Genomic DNA, 19,754 nt, shown 5'->3' on the forward strand with positions numbered 1-19,754 from the left:
GGCCAGAAGGGTATTTATTGCTACTTTATATTTCCATCTGTTTGCATCCTGTCCTTTTGTGCCACCTGGCGGCATTTTCTCAAACTGTTGTAACACCTAAACACATTTTCCTAATCCCATTGTCCCATGGCGGCGCCACATGTGGCGGTATTGGTCAATTTGAATTGTCACTCACTGTATGTGAATAAATAGGTTATTTTCCTTCATGTTTCTGCACACGTGACGCTATATGAAGACACGAACACACAAACTTCATCTCCATTTATAATGCACTACAATTTCTAGCTCAATTAAAAAAAAGGTTTCTTTAAGTTAGCATATTAGAATGATTTCTGAAGGATCGTGTGACACTGAAAACTGCGGATAATTGCATTTTCAAATATTAAAAATGGAAAACTATTTCAATTGCAAATCAATATTCACAATTTTAGATGGTTAATGTATTTTCCTAGATGCATAACTCACTTTGTCAGGCAAACAGGAGAGCAAAGTTTTCACAACACTGAAAGTGTGAAATAAATACTTATTTCTGCAGATTTAAGAAAAGTCAGGGTACTATAGTAATATGAGTTTTGCTTTAACAAAGTTATTCAAATACAAAATTTTAAATCCTTTCAAATTGACCACCTTTGTAGTTCTAGTGTTAATTTCTTGTTATAGATCCTTTCAAACATGTCTGATTCATCATTGAAAATTAGAGAACTAGAACAGGGCATGATGATAGCATTGTTGGTAATTAACATAAATTACAATAAAATAAAACCAACATTTCCAGAAGTACAAATAAGTTGCTAAAATGTTTTACTTTCTATTGCAGTTTGTGGATAGTAAACGCTGTAAAGTAACTCTTTAATGTGAAAGGGGCTAATTAAACAGTACAGCACACTAATAGTAATGATAGTATGATCTGAAACTTCCTTCCACAATATGTTTGTTCCCACAGAGAGACTTTTTCCTTTTTTCACAACAACAGTTCTTTAATGCAAGAAATAAAGTAATACTCATCCCCTTACATTCAAAGTTAATTGATTACTTTGAGAACTGCAAATATTTTTGTATCAGACATTTTTTTTTGTTTTTGTTTATTAACGGTTGTGCATTATAGGATCTTGATCTCTGCTCTGTCGACTACAAAGTATAACAATGTGACTTTCATTAAAATTTAAGTAGTTTGAAATAATGAATAAAATATAGCTGCAAATTTACTGGCAGTTTAATACATAGTTTTTGTACTTCCATATGCAACACCAAATCAGACAATACATCACTTTAAACTATTAAAAAAAATAATTAAAGTCACTTTTCAAGGTAAAACGTTGTTGGAAGAAAGATCAAAGTCTAATAATGCAATTCAAAAACATTTCAAGAGTTCACACTTAGCTGATGATTGATAATAAGTCATGTTTGGCATACTGTCCTGGGAGAGAGTCCTGAGCTCAGGTTATCCTCGAGCCTGGGGCTCCCTCCCATTTCATAGGGTTAGAGGGGAGTCTGAGCTCAGGTAGGTTTTTTGGGCCTATTATAGATTATTGGAAGTTACCACTCTGTGATAGACGCTAACTAAACGTCACGTGTTTATGCGTTTGAAGACTAGAACTAAATGTGAATATACTGTGCTAATTTGGTTTAATCAATTCACTTATACTGCATGTCTTTAACGAGTGGAACTAGAGAACCTGGGGAAAATCCATAAGAGCACGGGGAGAACATGTAAACTCCACACAGAAAAGTCAAGTGGCCTGGCCAGGACTCAAACCAGTGACCTAATTGATGTGAGGCAACAGTTCTAACCACTGAGCCGCCGTGCCACCTTGTCTAGGAAAGATGAGGAGTAGGGGTGGACGAGGAGATTCTTTAAGATGAAAATAACTAAGATAAGAAAATCTGCTTATTTAAAGAGTGTTTGGATTAATCTGATTGGTAGATCACGTGATAATACAGGACCAGTCATGGTCAATCCTAAGCATGTGATCCTCTCGAAATAAGTTTATAATATCCATGCTCATACTTCACAAATGAACATGGAAAATAAAAATAATGACAATTGCAAATTTACAGATATTTTTTACAGTGCATATGTTAATTAAATATGTGATAATTTGTATATTTTTTAAATTAAAAAAATGGGTCAAAAATCTTTTTATTGACATATTAGAGTGAGATTTTTGCTGTAGGGCTCTTTTTTTGTGTTTTTTTGGATGTTTTTTTAGGATCAGACTGAAAAAAATTTAAATGCCAAAAAGGCCAAAACCTCAAAATTGACAGGAGAATGAAAAATAAGTGTGTCTAACGCATCTAGAGTTTGGTCAGCACCTAATGCTCTCCAGAGGCTTTCACACTGACTGCCTCTTTATTGCTGAGGTCATGTAGTGCTGTATTGTTGCTTGTTGTAGGCGTTTCTATTGCTGGATGCTTTAATGTTTCTGGTGGGCTGGCAGTATCAGCACATGAATCAAAATCTCTTGGTATGCCCACATTTTTTTTTATTATGTCCATGTATGTGGGCAGATACAAATTATGGAAACAGTGAAACCTCTCACTGGAATAATAATTACTGCTCCGTTTCACAGATATTTAACTTGTTGTTGCCAGAACTTGGCTGTTTAATTAGCTAATGTTTATTCTGATATTTAGGAAGTGGGAGGCCTGGTGATGGACAAAATAATATTGGCAATTCATTTTTAGTTTTAAAAATACAAAAGTTAAAAATAATCATTAAAAGTATGCTTTAATTCTACTAAATAATATATGTAAATAATAAAATAAACTAATTTTATGATAGCAAATTAGACTACTTTTTTATTTTTAATTTGTATTTTACCATTTTTATTTAATAATGTTTATTTATTTGTTTGTTTGGTTGGTTGTTTGGTTATTTTACATAATTCACTATAATTCACAAAAATATATGTTCTTTTAAGAATTAATCCATCAAAATACATAAAATGCAATAATATAATTTAAATAATGTCATCACTAAATCATAATAATAATGGTAGGAATTATTATTATTATTATTATTATTGTGGATTTAATTTAACTTTATATATATCAACACAAAACTCAAAGCAAATAAGTAAATAAATAAATTATTAAATAAATTACATTAACAATTTTACTATTTTAGACTGAAGTTGTAATAGTTGTCCCAACCCAATGCATAATATGGACAACTCTTTAAATTATTATATAATAATATTAAATAAAACTTCAAATGTAGATTTTTTTCATGAATTCCATTTCATTAAACTTTGAATTGAACAATTTTATTCAATGTAGTTTTTCCAATTAAATTCAATTGGATAAGTTCCAATTTTGTCACTGTGTCATGATGTAGAAACATTTATGTTTAATAAAAATCAAAGTTTTATTTTACATTAAAGGACAACTATTTTACCCCTTTTAAGATTTAAGATCTGTGTCTCCAGAATTTGTTTAAAGTTTCAGCTCAAAACACCCATCAGATTATTTATTATGCCCTTTTAAATCTGCAAAATTTGAGCTGTTATGGCATTTTAGCTGTTTTTGTTTCCTTTTAATGCAAATGAGCTGGTTCTCCCCGCCCACCGTTCCCACTGGCGCGTCAGGGAAAAAGATGCGTGTAGCCTTTAATTAGATAAACAGCACAGTGACAGACAAGAATGAAGCAGATCGCCCAACTTTCCCGACTATTACTTTATATATTTGTTATGGATTTAATTTAAGCCTTTCTGCAATGATGAGTCACGCATAATATTGTTACAAGGTTAACACACACTCATGCGTTTATCTTTGCACTGTTAATATCCACTGCTGTGTAGACATCCTTTAAGTTAATGTACAAAATAAACCTGATGTAAGTCCACAAACTGAGATTGAAGCATTTTCTTTTATAATGTAAGTCCACAAACTGAGATTGAAGCATTTTCTTTTATAATTATACTGACATGTGGCTGTAATTAAGAATGTCCGTTGCGATTTTACTGTATTTATTACAACATGCCCTGTTTTATACACGTTTTATATTTCTAAAACTCATTCTTGAGGTGCTGATGATCACAGAAAGCTGAACAAATCTTTTAATCTCAGTTGCTTTGTGCACGTCCTGTCTTATGAATATGATTATAAGTGTTACTATGAAGACATGTTAATACCCGGCTGTCAATCAATTCGGAGGGTGGGAAAACCACACTGCTACATCACGTTGCAGTGGGCCTAAAAAATTGCAAGTATTTTGATCTATCACTTTAATTTTACAATGGACACACTATACCTACTGTACACACAGTTCTGTCTAAACAGCTGACAAAAGTTGGTTTTCATCATACTGTAGGTGCCCTAAAAATGATTTCCAGTTTCTGTCAGTATGAACACTTCTTCAGGGAAATGCAGCGCAGTTTGGGTAGAGCAGTGTTTTTAAAGAGCAGCAATTATCTAGTTTTAGTGCTGCACTTCACAGTTTGGTGTAAAACACCTATAAAAGGACTATATTAAGCGTCTGGGGTTTGGTGATTTGTTGGTAAATCATTCAAAAGCGTCCTCACATCCTCTTTTCTGCTTTTGGATCTGCTCGTCTGTCATTAATTCACATACTTAAGTCGTGTTCCTGTTTTGGCAGGCTCCCTCCTGTTACAGACACACTTATTCAGCCCCAAATACATGTGTTTTGGTTTAGCTTTTTTTTGTTTCTTTTACAGTTACGACAGCTGGATCTGCTTCGGAACGAAATTAATTTGTTGATGTTGTGGATCATTCCATAAAAAACAGACTATTAATATGCTTTCATTTTCTGCTCGGGGGAATTTGAGAGTGTAGATTTGTTTATGAGGCAGGCGTTTCTGACGGGCTTTTGTTTGTGTTACACTGTGCTTTATTCATGACCCATTTGTCTATAGTACATGAGATTTACACTGGGAAAGACAAAGAAAATCAAACACACAAGTCAATGGGGTCGTTACAAACATCTTGCGCAAAAAAAATATTTTTTACGAGAAAAACATACGAGAAAAACATACAATAGCAATGGCCCTTTAACAGAGCCCTGCTGTGCATCTTTGTACTTTCTCATGTTGTGCATCTACAGTACAAGGTGGCGAGATTTGAGATTTACACTGGGAGAGTCAAAAAGGAATCAAACAGAAAAGTCAATAGGGTCGTTACCAACATCTTACGCAAAAATAAAACTTCATTTGGAGTGCGACATACGAGGAAAACAAACAAAAGTAATGGCCTTTTAACAGAACCCTGCTGTACATCTTCATTCTTTCCCATGTTGTGCATCTGCAAGGTGGCGAACACATTGCATTAGTCATGCCCGAGGCTGTATTACGACACAATCGAGGCCGAGATCAATGCTTTTCACCGCCACGGCCTTCAGGGAGCGACTGCATGCTTAATTAAAGATGGAGGAAGACCTTCTCAATAGAAACAGAATAATTAAAGTGCTTTCAGAAGCCAGATGAGCACAACAGAAGGAGCGAACAGTGAAAAGAGCTGTTAGTATCTCATCTCTCAGCCCTCGGCAGACCTGCCTGAGGTCGTGAAGTACAGTACAGCGAGCTGAAAGAATTAGAAAGACAAAAGGAACTATAAAAATAACACCTGTTTTTGAACTCTCAGAGGGTTCATGAACATCTGCACAGTATGGGAAAAAGAACAGCCATTTTCTTCGTGTTGTAATAAATATGCACATTTACATGCAGCCAATTAATCTATTTGGAATTGGATTGACAGTTCAATCATATTTGAAAACAGTCATGTACAGCAGTGTTTCTCAACCACATTCCTAGATGACCACCAACACTGCATGTTTTGGATGTCTCCTTTATCTGTCAGACCCATTACAGGTCTTTCAGTTACTGTTAATGATCTGATGATCTGAATCAGGTGTGTTTGGTTAAGGAGACACGGAAAATGTGGAGAGCTAGTGGTCCTCCAGGAACGTGGTTGAGAAACACTGATGTACAGGGAACTTAATTGATCTAACTGAGCTCAATCTGAATATAATTTCAATTGGATTGGAAGGGGTGGTTTATTCCTTTTCTAATATCCAACAGCAAAAATGATTCAACAGCAAAAAAAAAAAAAAAAAAAAACACCATATAAATGCTTGGATCTGGCTACTTTATCATATCTGTAATTCTATGGGACATATGTGCAGTGCAATGTTATCATGCATTAGCCTGCACATTTGATAAATGCACGATGAAGCATGTACAACCACTGGCTGTTATTATTCCAAACTACTAAAATTTTCAACATTAAATGTGGATAGAGCAGAGTGCCGTTTTCACATTAAAGAGATCAGTGTTGACTATCCACAAACAGTCATTGAAAATATAGCAACTTATCTGTACTTCTGAAAATTTTGGTTTTATAATTATTATTAATTTATTTTACTGAAAATGTTATTGTCATGTTCTGTTCAAGTTCTCTACTGCAAATTACTAGTAATGTTTGATTCATCACTCAATAATTCCACTGATTGAGATTAGTTTCAGGATCTAAAACATGCCATAACACTAAACTTACCAAGAAAGTAATTTAGCAATTTAATAACTTTAAAGCAATATAATATGGGAAAATGTACATTTACTTCAGACATGTCTTTCAAAAGGTCAAAAAATGGTCAAAGAATGTAAAACTGCTGGCTGTATATTTTCATTAGGCTGCTTAATATAGCACTTTATTTCAGAAATGGACTGTGCATTTAAATTAGCCCCAAAAATAATCAAATCCAAAATATATTATTATATATAATATAATATTATATATTATATACATATACATTTTAAGGTCAAAATTATTAGCCTCTTTAAGTTATATATTTTTTTTGATAAGTCTACAAAACAAACCATCGTTATACAATAACTTACCTAATTACCCTAACCTGCTTAGTTAACCTAATTAACCTAGTTAAGCCTTTAAATGTCACTTTAAGCTGTATAGAAGTGTATTCTATACTATAGGGGGGAGGGGGGAAGTGTTAAAATGTAAAAAAAAAGTGTAACCATGTTAAACTTCAAGTGTTTTTTTTTCTACAATAAAAATGTAAAAAAATAAATAAAAATACCTAAACAAAACTCCACAGTACTTGAGCTAACTTAAATGGATAAGTCTTTGTTAGTATATTCAAAGCACATAAACGAATAATTGAATCAGATTACAGTGTATTGAGTACATGTAAACAGATCTGCGATCGGATTCCGTTCATCCAAATGGGCGCATGTAAACAAAGCAAGTGGGTCCCACTTTATATTAGGTGGCCTTAACTAATATGTATTTACACAGGAATTAATAGTTTGTTACAATGTACTTATTGTGTAAATACATGCATTTACTGTGTACTTATGCTTGATTAAATACATGTATGTAATTGCATCTGCAATTAACTTTTGTAATTACATTTGTAAATACACTGTTGAACATCCCTTACACCTTAACCCACCCTTAAACCTACCCATACCACCAAACCTGTCCATAACCCAACCTCTATCCCAACTCAAAAGCACCACAAGTGTTCTCAAATACATTATAAACACAGTAAGTACATTGTATTTATTTTTTTGATGTAAGTACATAGTAGTTAAGGACACTTAATATAAAGTGGAACCAGCAAGGGATACTTATTTTATCTGTCTGATCAAATTTGCAGCAAATACATGCAATCTCATGAAAGGAGGAAATTTTCTCTGTTTAATCTGTTTCACAGGAGCGGCATGGTGGTGCAGTGGGTAGCGGTATTGCCTCACAGCAAGAAGGTCGTAGGTTAGAGCCATGACTGGGTCCGTTGGCATTTCTGTGTGGAGTTTGCATGTTCTCCCAGTGTTTGCATGGGTTTCCTCCGGGTGCTCCGGTTTCCCCCATAAGTCCAATGACATGCGCTTTAGGTGAATTGTGTAAGCTAAATTGCCTGTATAGTGTATGTGTGAATGTCCTGGTCCTTCAGGTTGGGGGTTTGAGTGTTGGGTTAACGACTCACCTCATAATAATTAGATGTTGCGAAACACAAACATGGTGCAGCTAAATATTAATTCGATATAAACGGCCCTGGGAGTAAGTAATATGTTTCACAAAGGAATATAGCCGTTCTGAGAGGAAAAGGGATCCAATCTATTAGCAGAGTGTAGAAAAAAACAATTCTCAACTATTTTATTCAAGGATGTTCATGTTTTGATTCCAATAAAAAGATCCACAGATCCATTGATGATTATTTTAGTGTTCATAAAAAGATCATTAAATAGACAGTTCACCCAAATATGAAGATTTACCCACTACTTGCTCGCCCCCTCAAGCAGTTCCAGACTTTTTCTCTTGTTGAACATAAAATATGTTATTTAAATGAATGTTGGAAACTGAAAGCAACAAACATCCATATCAGACCAAAAATACTATGGAAGTCTATGCTAATGGTTTCAACATTTTTCTAAATATGTTATTTTTGTTTCGTTTTGTTACAAACAGAAACTCAAACAGCTTTAGAGTGAGTGCAGAGTGAATAAAGATGAACTTTCCTTAATAGAAATGTAGCTTGTAGCGATATTTCTACCAGGAAGACCTAATGTCACGTCACTAATCACAATCAGTTACAACCAATAGCCACGAGACACAAGGAATACCTAAAGTTGCGCTACTCATTACAGTCAGTTCCCAACTAACATTCAAGAGACACAAGAAATAAATAAGCTGTCTATTCATTTCATTCATTTGGTTGCAAGTAACGATGCAGACGTTCACCCCACCGACCTCCCCACCACCACCAGGCTGGCCCTGTCTAGGGGGGGAAGGTTCTACCCCTGCCTTCATCCTCGGCAGACATAGCTGGATTAAAAAAGCTTTCAAACCAAGCTATGGACGGGGCCTCCGCCAAAGAAATCGTATGTTTCGTGATACTCCGGTCATATAATACTCATCAATAAATGTAATTCAGTTTCATAATAATCTCCCTGGTCTTTCTGGTAGAACTATTAATGAAAGTGAAGCACACCTCGAATAATAAAATGTCTTAAATTGCTACTAGACTACAGTGTAGAGGTGGCACTGAGATTAAACCTCTCATCTGTTATTGCAGGAGGTTTAAGAGCAAAACCAAACATGACCCTGAGCCAACCACCTGAATGAATACAGAAATTCAATAGATAAAATTCACTTTTAAAGGGTGCAGTTGTTGTGCTCTTCGAGAAAATAAACTGAGGAATGCGGATGTTCTCTTAAGACTCGCTTGACTGCTGACATACCAGTTTTTTTGGCACTAAACTACATGCTGAATATTTAAAGATCACAGACTGAAAGTAAATATGTTAACATGTCTCATCGTGTCAATCTATGCCTTTGAATGATTCATATCAGTACTATCAGTAAATAAACAAACATCTACTGTAGTTAAAAGACTATCGTTTACTGTATGATGCAGAAAACAGATGGAATTCAGTCGTACAGTAGAATTTGGATGAACATTTTTGAACTCTCACTATAAACTAATGGTCTGTTACTAGCCTATTATTAATATTCATTCATTCATTTTCATTACGGCTCAGTCTGGGGTCAACACAGCGGAATGAACCGCCAACTTATCCAGCATATGTTTTACGCAGCGGAAACCCTTCCAGCTGCAACCCATCACTGGGAAACACTCATACACTCCTATTAATACTATTTGTATTCATAAAGTACATATTCTGCATGATCTTATTCTACATCCCCAATGCTGTCTAATACCTACATGTAAACCTAACTACTATCTTCAAAACTGTTAATAAGCAGCCAATTAGGAGTTTATTGAGACAAAAGTCATAACTAATGGATGGTTAATAGCAAGAATTTTTTGTGGCACAAAACATGAAAAAGGTTTGCGCTGGTCTGAAAATAGCAACAAATCACGCCAAACACGTCTTTTGCCTTCTTGCACCATGGTGTATGATAGAGCCCTTGGTGTTTTAAGTGTCCCCCATCTCCATATATGAGGACACAAGCATGTGAATATTACCTCCAGAGCTGCTCTGAGAGTCATTTCACCAACATTTTACTATTATTTTTATTTATTTACAAAATAAATACACTTTAGAAAAATATTATGATAAAAATTTGTGGCAACAAAGGTTTTTTTGTTTCTTTAACTTATTTTAATTACTATTTTGTTAAGGTATACAAAGTCAAACTTCTAATCTTCTAATATTTTTAGACAGTTTGATTGATTTAAGTTGAGATGACAAAAAGTTAATTTGATTAAACTTAAAAATCAAGACAGTATTTTTGTTTGCAGGTTAGAAAGGATTGAGGAAAAAACAAAAGCTTATTGGCCCATTTCCACTGAGTGGTACGGTACTGTACCGTACCACTTTTTTGGCCCCCTTTCAAAGGGTAGCAAACATGAGAAAGGGTATTAAAAGGCGGAGCTAGACTCGCAGCTGAACGCTCTTGGTTTACAGAGAAATGTCATTTGCTTATGCAACAAGCCAGAACGAAAACAAGAGCCACCATGTTTAAAATACACAGCCGAGAAATCTTTTACAGCGTAAATATATATACATATAAAAACGAGCCATGGTCGACCCGCGATCAAACAAACCTTGCCGTCGTCTTGATGAACAGCCACAAAGCCAAAAGAAGAGCAGATTTACCCTGTGCCCCTTAGTTTTTTTCGAGCCAGTCTGAAGCGTGAGCGGTTTCCCTTTCTTGCTTGCATGTCTATTTCTGAAATAATAAACTTCTTGAGCTGATGATAAAACAGTGCGCCTGATTATTGACTTGCTTTTGAAACCCAATCCTGTTAGAAACTGACAAATGCGAGAGTGACACATTCGGTAAGAAAAGGACAAACACGAGCGTTCATATATGTTCAGTTTTTTATTTTTTTATATAATTGCAGACGTTACACTAGGCTATTTGGCACTGTCATTGATCTGCAGTTATAATCAAATCCTGTTCATAGAAAGGTTAGTAATGACCATTAATACACAAGTATTTATGTGTATAAAGCATCTGTTTGGTGAGAAGTGCTCCTCATATGGTTTGTAAACGACCTGTATGGCTTTACTGTTGACATTTATTCGAGCGAGAATAACAATGACTAAAACTCTCTGTCATACACCACACCCACCATAAGGGAACCCTTGGTAGTGGAAACACAAGCCTTTAAAATTAAAGTTCAATTTAACTTGTGACAAAAAAAAAAAAAAAAAAAAAACACTTAGTTGTATATTCTTTTAAAAATAGTAATAATTAATCATAAATAACATTATTTAAACTTTTTTATGTACATTTTAACAGGAATATGACAGAATTTTATTAAAAAAATGTATTTCACAGAGGTCCAAAAATGAATTTTAGAGGACAGAGTTGGACAAAAATTAGACTAATATAAATGTACTTGAAAAATGTTTTACAGTATACAGGTATGTTTCATGTTTTTCATTTTGTTTAAATATGTTTTATGCTTACAAAAAATGTTATCTGACTACTAAAATGGAGTACAAAAAAATTTATTTGAAAAACCATTTAAAATAAAAACTAAAAATAATATATAATTCCCTTACCCAAAGAGCACCAACACGTTATTTTAGCTACCCTTGAGCACTTTTTGTTTGATTTTGGACTCAGTAATTAAGTTCATTTGATTCAGCTTAAAAATTTACGGCAAGAAGTTTTTTTTTTTTTTTTTTTTTTTTTTTTTTTTACAGTGTTAAGCTTTTATATTGTCCTTTAAGCTGAATAATAGTATCTTGCAAAATAACTAGTAACATATTATGGACTACCATAATGGCAAAGGTAAAGCAAAATAATTATTGCAACTATTTTGTTTGAAAATATGTTGAAAAAAGCAAATAATTTTGCCTACAACTGTAACTTTTCAATAAAGTAATCCAAAAGTATGTCCACATGTGTGTTTGTAAAAGAGACTGTACAGATGGTTAACATGAAAAGACATCCAAGACTGGTTCCTGTTATTCAAAGGGGGAGAAAAAAACACCAAAAAAAAAAAAGAACAAACAAGAGTGAAAATGTACCTCTCTCTCATGCATGCTGCAAAGATAAGTGTCATTTTGCAGTTGACAGCGTGCCTAATGGAGACTGGGCAAAACGCTGCTCTTTCATCCCACATACTGCAACAAACAAAAACAGCCTCGGGTGCAAGAACGCGTGTCGATTGTGATGCTACAATTGCGCCGAACGCTTTCTGATTTTACAGCGTAACGACTGCCTGGAGCTGAAAAGTCCAACAAATCGCCTTGCTTTCATTGCCAACATTGTGGGCATCGTGCTTTAGGGCACCACCTGAGACCCATCTACTGATATCTAAGCCGAAACAGGAGCGTGTGGAGGGCTGTATTTGATATGGGCGATGCCCTAAGAGCTGACTGGAATCTGGGACATTGAGGAGAAAAAACAAAACAAAACAAAACAGATGAGTTACAAGCCAGTACACACAAACACTTTTACGGTAAACCAGCCTCAAATCAGTGAGCCTAACACGGAGAACAAGTGGCCGGAACAAAAGATGCCCTGATTTTGCCTGGCATTGAAGACATTGGATGGGTGGGCTTTGTTAGAGAGATAAGGGGGCATCCAGACAGATGGCACTTTTGGGAAATGGGGTCAGTGAGTGCAATTGTGCTGGACAGTGATTGGAAGTAATGATGAAGGAGGGAAATTAAAGCTGAAGGCACGCATCGCAACCTGAGATGAGCTCCTTCCATTTACATTTAGTTTAGTTGTGTTTATTTAGAGGAGATTCATTAATCTAAGCTGACGCCACAAATAATAAAAACTGATCAACGATGATCAACTAACAAACTTTCTCCCCGCCCACTGTTGCATGTGCCTGTCAGAGTGTGCCTCAATCTCTGCCTTGGCTGTGTTAGATAAACAGCACAGTGACAGACATGAAAAAAGAAGATCTCACGTAACATTTGTGAGAAATACTACAGTAAGAACTTTTCCAATGATTATTTGATGTATTTGTGGAGTTCATTTAAGGCTTTCGCTGAGTCACACACACTGCACTGTTTTTGCATGGCAAATGTCAACAAACAGGCATTGAAGCGTCTTCTTTTATAACTGTACTGATATGCGGCCGTAGTGAAGAAGACAGTAAAATCGCTGTACTTCATTACAAACATGCACTGTTTTAAAAACGTGTCAACCTTCTAAAACTCATTCTTGATCACATTTGATGATGACTGAGGATCACAGAGAGCTGAACAGATCTTTTAACCCCCCAGTTGCTTTGCGCACATTCTGTTTTATTGATTTCAGTATACACATTACTACGTAGACATATTAATATGCAGCTGTCAATCAATTCAGTGGGTTCAGTTGGTATATTTATTCATTTTACATAAATCAAATTTTAAGTTTTATTTGAAAAAAATAGTATTGTGTGCCATCAGTGTTGGGTAAGTTATTTCTAAAAAGTAAGACATTACATCATCAACATTTTATTTAAGTAACTTAATTAATTACTGTGTTTAAAAAGTAACTCAATTTCTCAATAAGTAATTTTAATTACTTTATCTTTCATTAATTAATTCATTTACTATCCAGCATATGTTTTATGCAGTGAATGCTCTTTTAGCTGCAACCCATCACTTGGAAACATCCATACACACTACACGTTACAGACACACTACAGACAATTTAGTTTATTCAATTCACCTAGTGCATGTCTTGGACTTGTGGGGAAAACTAGACCACCCGGAGGAAACCCACGCCAACACGGGGAGAACATACAAACTCCACACAGAAAAGCCAACTGATCCAGCTGAGGCTTGAACTAGCGACCTTCTTGGTGTGAGGCGACAGTGCTACACATTGCGCCACCGCACCGACTTAATTAATTTATTTGATACTAAAATCCCTCTAAATGTAATTGCATATAGACAACAGAAAATTAATCCTTCTTTTTTTTTTTTTTTTTTTTACATTTAAGCCAACAGGGACATTTTAGCTATATTAAAAACGCAACACTTAAGTTGTAAATGAAAAGTTATTCCTTTACATTTTTGTTGAAAAGTAATCTAATTACAGTAACTAGTTACTATGCAACTAATTACATCCCACACTGTGCCATATTGTTTAGCTTTGACTATATTAACAATATGTAACATTTTTCTTCAACTTAGTCCCTTCATTCATCAGGGGTCACCACAGCAGAATGAATTGCCAACTATCGCAGCATATGTTTTACGCAGCGGATGTGCTTCCAACCGCAACCCAGCACTGGGAAACACCCACTCACTCTCGCATTTATACAAATACACTATGGCCAATTTAGCTTACCCAATTGACCTATGGCGCATGTCTTTGAACTGTGGGGGAAACCGGAGCCCTTGGTGGAAACCCATGCCAACATGGGGAGAACATGCAAACTTCACACAGAAATGTCAACTGACCCAGCAGGGACTCGAACCAGCGACTTTCTTACTGTGAGGTGACAGTGCTAACCACTGAGCCACCGTGCTCACTTCCTTATGAATTTCATCAAAATGAGTGGGAAATCCATGCTTCTTTTACAAACATTTCTGAAGTGTTTCGGGTGTTGTTCTAATTCGTTCATTGCTGCTATATTCAAAAGTTTGGGGTTGTGCATTTTTTAAAAAACATTTATCATTTTTGCTTATTATCACATGCTTATTATTGCTGCATTTTATTGATCAAATATACAGTAAAAACTGCAAGATGTTCAAATTTGAAATGAGTAACTGTTTAAAGTAAAAATTGAATTTAGATGAAGTATTATTTAATTGAAAGTAAATAAATTTAATTAACTGTGATGGCACGGTGGCTCAGTGGTTAGCACTGTCGCCTCAGAAGACATGCACTATAAGTGAGTTGGGTAAACAAAAAATTGGTTGTAGTGTATAAGTGTGAGCATGTGAGTGTTCTGGCTGGATGGACATCGGCTGAATTCGTTCGTTGATTCCACTGTGGCGACCTCTGATAAACCAAAGTCTGAAGGCTGATTTATACTTCTGCATCAAGCTGCATCTGCATTTGCGCAGTCGCGTAGCCCTCGCCGTGGCTGATGCAGATGTACACTTCCCTAAAAATGTAACCACATCGCAATGATGCGTAGCGCAAACTCTGTGATTGGTCAACTCATGCGATTTTTCGTACTGCGCCTTTAAGACGAATCTTTCCCGCCCACTATTTCTACATGCCTCCTCCCTCAGCTGCGTCAGACAACAGACAGACTTAGGCCCCGTTTACACTAGTGCGTTTTAGTTTTAAAACGGCGTTTTAGAATGAAAACGATCCGCGTCCACACTCGCGTTTCACCCAGCGTTTCTGAACAGCTCTCCGTCCACACCAAAACGCTGAAAACGCACATCACGTGACCACACACACACTCTCAGGCAAGCGCTGTAGCCAATCTACCCAGATGAGAGCTGTGCTAGTCGGACTTCTCATCAAGCATCTCCCGCTGGATCTAACCTCACTATATTTATTAAACGGAATATTTCTTTCATCTTGTTGTCTTTATTTAACGACATATTCATTGGACATTGGAATCTATTACTTGTTCTCAGGTAACGTGTTTTGGCTAAGCGCAAAGATAAGTTAATGATTAATGTAAGCACGTACATTCTGTATATTGACTGATCGCATGCCTTTATTTCCTATAATGTATAAACTTATTGTATGTTATACTTTTATAATGGCCATTATCGATTAAAACTGATATTCAGCAAAGAGAGGGTGTGTTTCGTATTTTCACTGAAATTGAAAGGAGGCAGTTGTTGTAGGCTCCGTTTTGTTATAAATATGCACACAGTGAAGACGCTCATATTTGCAGCACGGCGCCTCAACATTTTTGCTGTCTGTTTAGTTGTTAATATTAAAATGAAAATAGGCAGTTCCTTATATCATGTTTACATTTTATTGTTGAGAAAGTAAAACAACGTAGCCAGGGTGATGTGAATGAAGTTATAAACTACACTGTTCCCTTTGAAGATTTACCCGTGTCCTCGGTATAGTCTGTTTTCCATATCAAACTGAGAAGAAGAGACTGCAGCCATGATCAAACTTGCGAAGTTTTAACTTACACGGAGAAGATGAAGGACTGAACTGTGCGTGTTAGGCTACTTAATATTCAGGAAAAGCCCCAATCAGAGAGGCGAATGTCTGCAGCCCCGCCTCCGTTTTCAAATGTCTCCGTTTTCCATCATCCACACTGAGACGGAGCAGCTGCGTTTCAGAATGAAAACGGCCTCTCCAGCGTTTTCGAAACGCTCCGTTTTCGGCGCTCGAGAACTCCGGCGTAGTGTGGACGGATGGCGTAACCGTAGCAAAACTTATGCGTTTTCAAACTAAAACGCATTAGTGTAAACGGGGCCTTAAAGGAAGAAGGTCTCACATAGCGTTTGTGAGTTACTACAGTAAGAACTAACCTTTACTAATCAGTATTGTGAAGTTGCATTGATGAGTCACACACAATATGCGCGCGCACACACACACACACACCGCAGATGACACACACACACACACACACACACACACGCACACACACACACACACACACACACACACACACACACACACACACACACACACACACACACACACACACACACACACACACACACAGCAGGCAGGCAGGCAGGCAGGCAGGCAGACAGACAGAGCACGCTTAGCTTAGTTAAGGCTAACCTCCACGTGGATATCTGTTATGCTAATGTACAAAATAAACCTGATTTAACTTCCACAAACCGGGATTGAAGCGTCTTCTTTTATAATTGTTCGGACACACGGCTGTGCTGATGAAGTATAGCTGAAGTAAAACGCTGTAATTAATTACACACATACTCTGTTTTAAAACACTTTAAACATGTGAAACTTACTCTTAATCACATTTGATGATGATTGCTGATCCTAGCGAACAGAACAGACCTTTTATTCCCGGTTGCTTTGAGTATGTCTGTCTGGTCTTGTTGACATATACACGTGACTACCGGAACATGTTAATGCGCGTTGCTGTCAATCAATTCGGTGGGCGGGGGGATCGCACACCTACGTAATGGTGCGATCGATTTGAAAACAGCTCCAATTGGTCGACCCTTTTTTTTGTAGTTAAATTGAAAAAAAAGGACTGGGTGTGTTCATATCACCCCAGTATGACGGTCTATACACTATACCAACACACAGATCTGTCCAAACAGCTTGAAAAGTAGATTTTTTACCATAGGTGCCCATTAAACTATGTTTTATTTTCCTGTGATGGCAGGCTAAATGTTCAGAAAACGTTTTCAAAATGAGATGCAAACTAGGCCCTTAAATGATATGCACTGAAGTAGCATGAAATATAATGTATACATTTAATTGTCACGAAAGACACATTGGGAGGCTGTTGAGTCTGTGGTAATGGAGATGAACTATAGGCTGAACTCTGCTGAGATTATTTTGTTTCCTGGTGTTTGGCGCAGCTGTTGGGTTTTGTATTCACACGCAGTCCATCCTGTGATACTGTGTGTCAGCTCTTGTTTATGGGGTGTGATTAGTGAGATGTAACTGAGGAGTAGGGCCTATCAGATTACACACACACACACACACACACACACAAACACACACACACACACACACACACACACACACACACACACACACACACACACACACACACACACACACACACACACACACACACACACACACACACACACACACACACACACACACACACACACACACACACACACATTGGGTTTTCATTTTCTGTGGAGAATTCCCAATGACGTGTTGAGTTTTATACTGCACATTCTGTGCCCTAAACCCAACCTGAAAACATTCAGGTTCAGTTTTACATTTTCAAAATACTTTAGTCTGTATTTATGATCTGTTTTGCTCATGGGGAAATTGTACCCACAAGGTGTTGAATGCTGGGCTCCACATTATTCCTTGATGTTGTTCCAACACAGTTTAATTAAGCTTAATTGTTTTTACAAAATTAAAATGATTGAATACAAAACAATTAAGTTGTCCCAAGAAAACTCATAAATTGTGTCAACTCAGCTCATTTTAAATAAAAGTTCGAAGAAGCAGGAAAAATTTACTCCCAACATCATGAAAGCCAAAGTCTCACAATACACACACACAGCTATTCTTAAGGAGACTTCCCATAGACGTAATGACTTATATACTGTACAGACTGTATATTCTACACCCTTACCTCAACAGTGTCCCTAAAATCAACCCTCAAGGAAAATATTCTGCTCTTTTTTTTTTAACATTTTTTAGATATTTATTTTGTGTGATTTATGAGCCATTTTCCTTATGGGGACCAAAAAAATTCACCACAAGGTTACAATTTACAGGCATTGCACTACTTCTGGGGACATTTTTTGGTCCCCATGAGGAAAATGGCTCATAAGTAGGCCCACACGGAATCTGCGCGTCCAAAAATCTGCAGATTTCCACAGATTTTCACCCTATCATTGAGTCCATTTATGTATATGTATATGTATATGTAATTGTATATGTATATGTATATGCATATGTGTGTAAATTTATATTTATTTAGTTTTTAAGTTAATATCAGTAATATTACTCACTAATTTGAAAACGATCATATGATTTATATAAAATACAGTTGGTAAAGTAATAATTTCTGTTTTTTAGTAGATATGTGGTAGATATTTTACAAGAGAGACTTGCTTTGTTTACTAAATAACTGGATCTAATAGCATTCGCATTGTAAACATTAAATAAAAGTTAAAAATTTTGTAGATTTTATTTATCATTCCAAATACATTTGCAAATTTTTTTTTACAATATTCTGTGCTGAAATAGCAAAAAATGTCCACAGATTCTGTCTGGCTCTGCTTATAAGTCACATAAAATAAACTATTTTCCTCATGAAGGCCAAATAATAGCCCCTTTCACACATCACATACAGACCTTTCCGAAAAATGACTGACAATTGTCCCCAAAGGGATCATGTGTGAACGGGCCCTTTTAAAAAATACTGGTAAATTTGTTGCGGCAATTATCGTTCTGGTGAATGTTTACATATTCAAGTGCAGCTATTTAGAGCTCATTTCTAGTTAATGATGTCAGAATTTACTCGTATTTTAGAATCTATGTGTGAATGGTCTTATCTGGAAAAATTACTCCTCGCCTGTGTGAACAGTGCTTTTTTGAACTTACTGGTAAAGTCATTAAAAAGATTCACAGATATTACTGTGTGAAGGTGGATAATTCTCCACAAGGTCAAAACTTACTGGCATTGCTATACATGTGGGGACATTTGGTTCAGTTTTTTTCATGTTTTATGGAGACTTTCCATATATACAGTATAATGATTTTTATACTGTATAGTATGTTCTATTCCCCTACCTCAACCGTATCCCTAAAATCAAACTTAAAAAAAAAAAAAACAATCTGCATTTATACATTTTCAAAATACTTGATTTTGAGTGACTCATGAGCCATTTTCCTGATGGGGACCAAAAAATGCCACCACAAGGTCCCAATTTACTGCCATTGATATACTTATGGCCTTATGGGGACATTTTTTGGTCCCCAATGAGAAAAGTCACATAAAAATAAAAATAAAAATAGAAAATAAAATATTTTTCTCATGAGGACCAAATAATAGCCCCTTTTTACACATACAGACCTTTCATGAAAATTGCCATCAACTTTCGAGAAAGAGATCAAGTTTGAAGGGGCCCTTTTTATAAATACCGGTAAATTTGTTGCAGCTATTTTTTTTTTTTTCTTTCTGGCAAATGTTTACAAATACAAGCGCAGCCATTTAAAGCTCATTTCTGCTGGTTAAT

At 35.9% G+C, this 19,754-nt stretch overlaps 1 protein-coding gene and 2 long non-coding RNA genes across 9 annotated transcripts in view; all 3 read right to left on the minus strand.

Annotated features, from left to right (window-relative positions):
* Positions 1 to 19,754, minus strand: part of kremen1 (kringle containing transmembrane protein 1) — a 129,164-nt gene that overhangs the window by 30,225 nt on the left and 79,185 nt on the right.
* LOC147843906 (uncharacterized) lies at positions 2,197 to 6,458 on the minus strand. Its single transcript, XR_015491046.1, has 3 exons — positions 3,887 to 6,458; positions 3,577 to 3,848; positions 2,197 to 2,423 (listed from the first exon to the last, which is right to left on the minus strand). It is a non-coding gene; the product is annotated as an uncharacterized LOC147843906 (long non-coding RNA).
* LOC147843907 (uncharacterized) lies at positions 11,654 to 18,635 on the minus strand. Of its 3 annotated transcripts, none has more exons than XR_015491043.1 (3): positions 16,313 to 18,635; positions 14,799 to 15,170; positions 11,654 to 14,416 (listed from the first exon to the last, which is right to left on the minus strand). It is a non-coding gene; the product is annotated as an uncharacterized LOC147843907 (long non-coding RNA). The 3 variants fall into 3 exon arrangements; XR_015491045.1 differs by having other exon boundaries at positions 14,793 to 15,170; positions 16,313 to 18,105; XR_015491044.1 differs by having other exon boundaries at positions 11,654 to 14,423; positions 16,313 to 17,884.

Source organism: Danio rerio, chromosome 5, assembly GCF_052040795.2.
Source record: "Danio rerio strain M-AB ecotype USA chromosome 5, GRCz13ab, whole genome shotgun sequence".
NCBI lineage: Eukaryota > Metazoa > Chordata > Actinopteri > Cypriniformes > Danionidae > Danio > Danio rerio.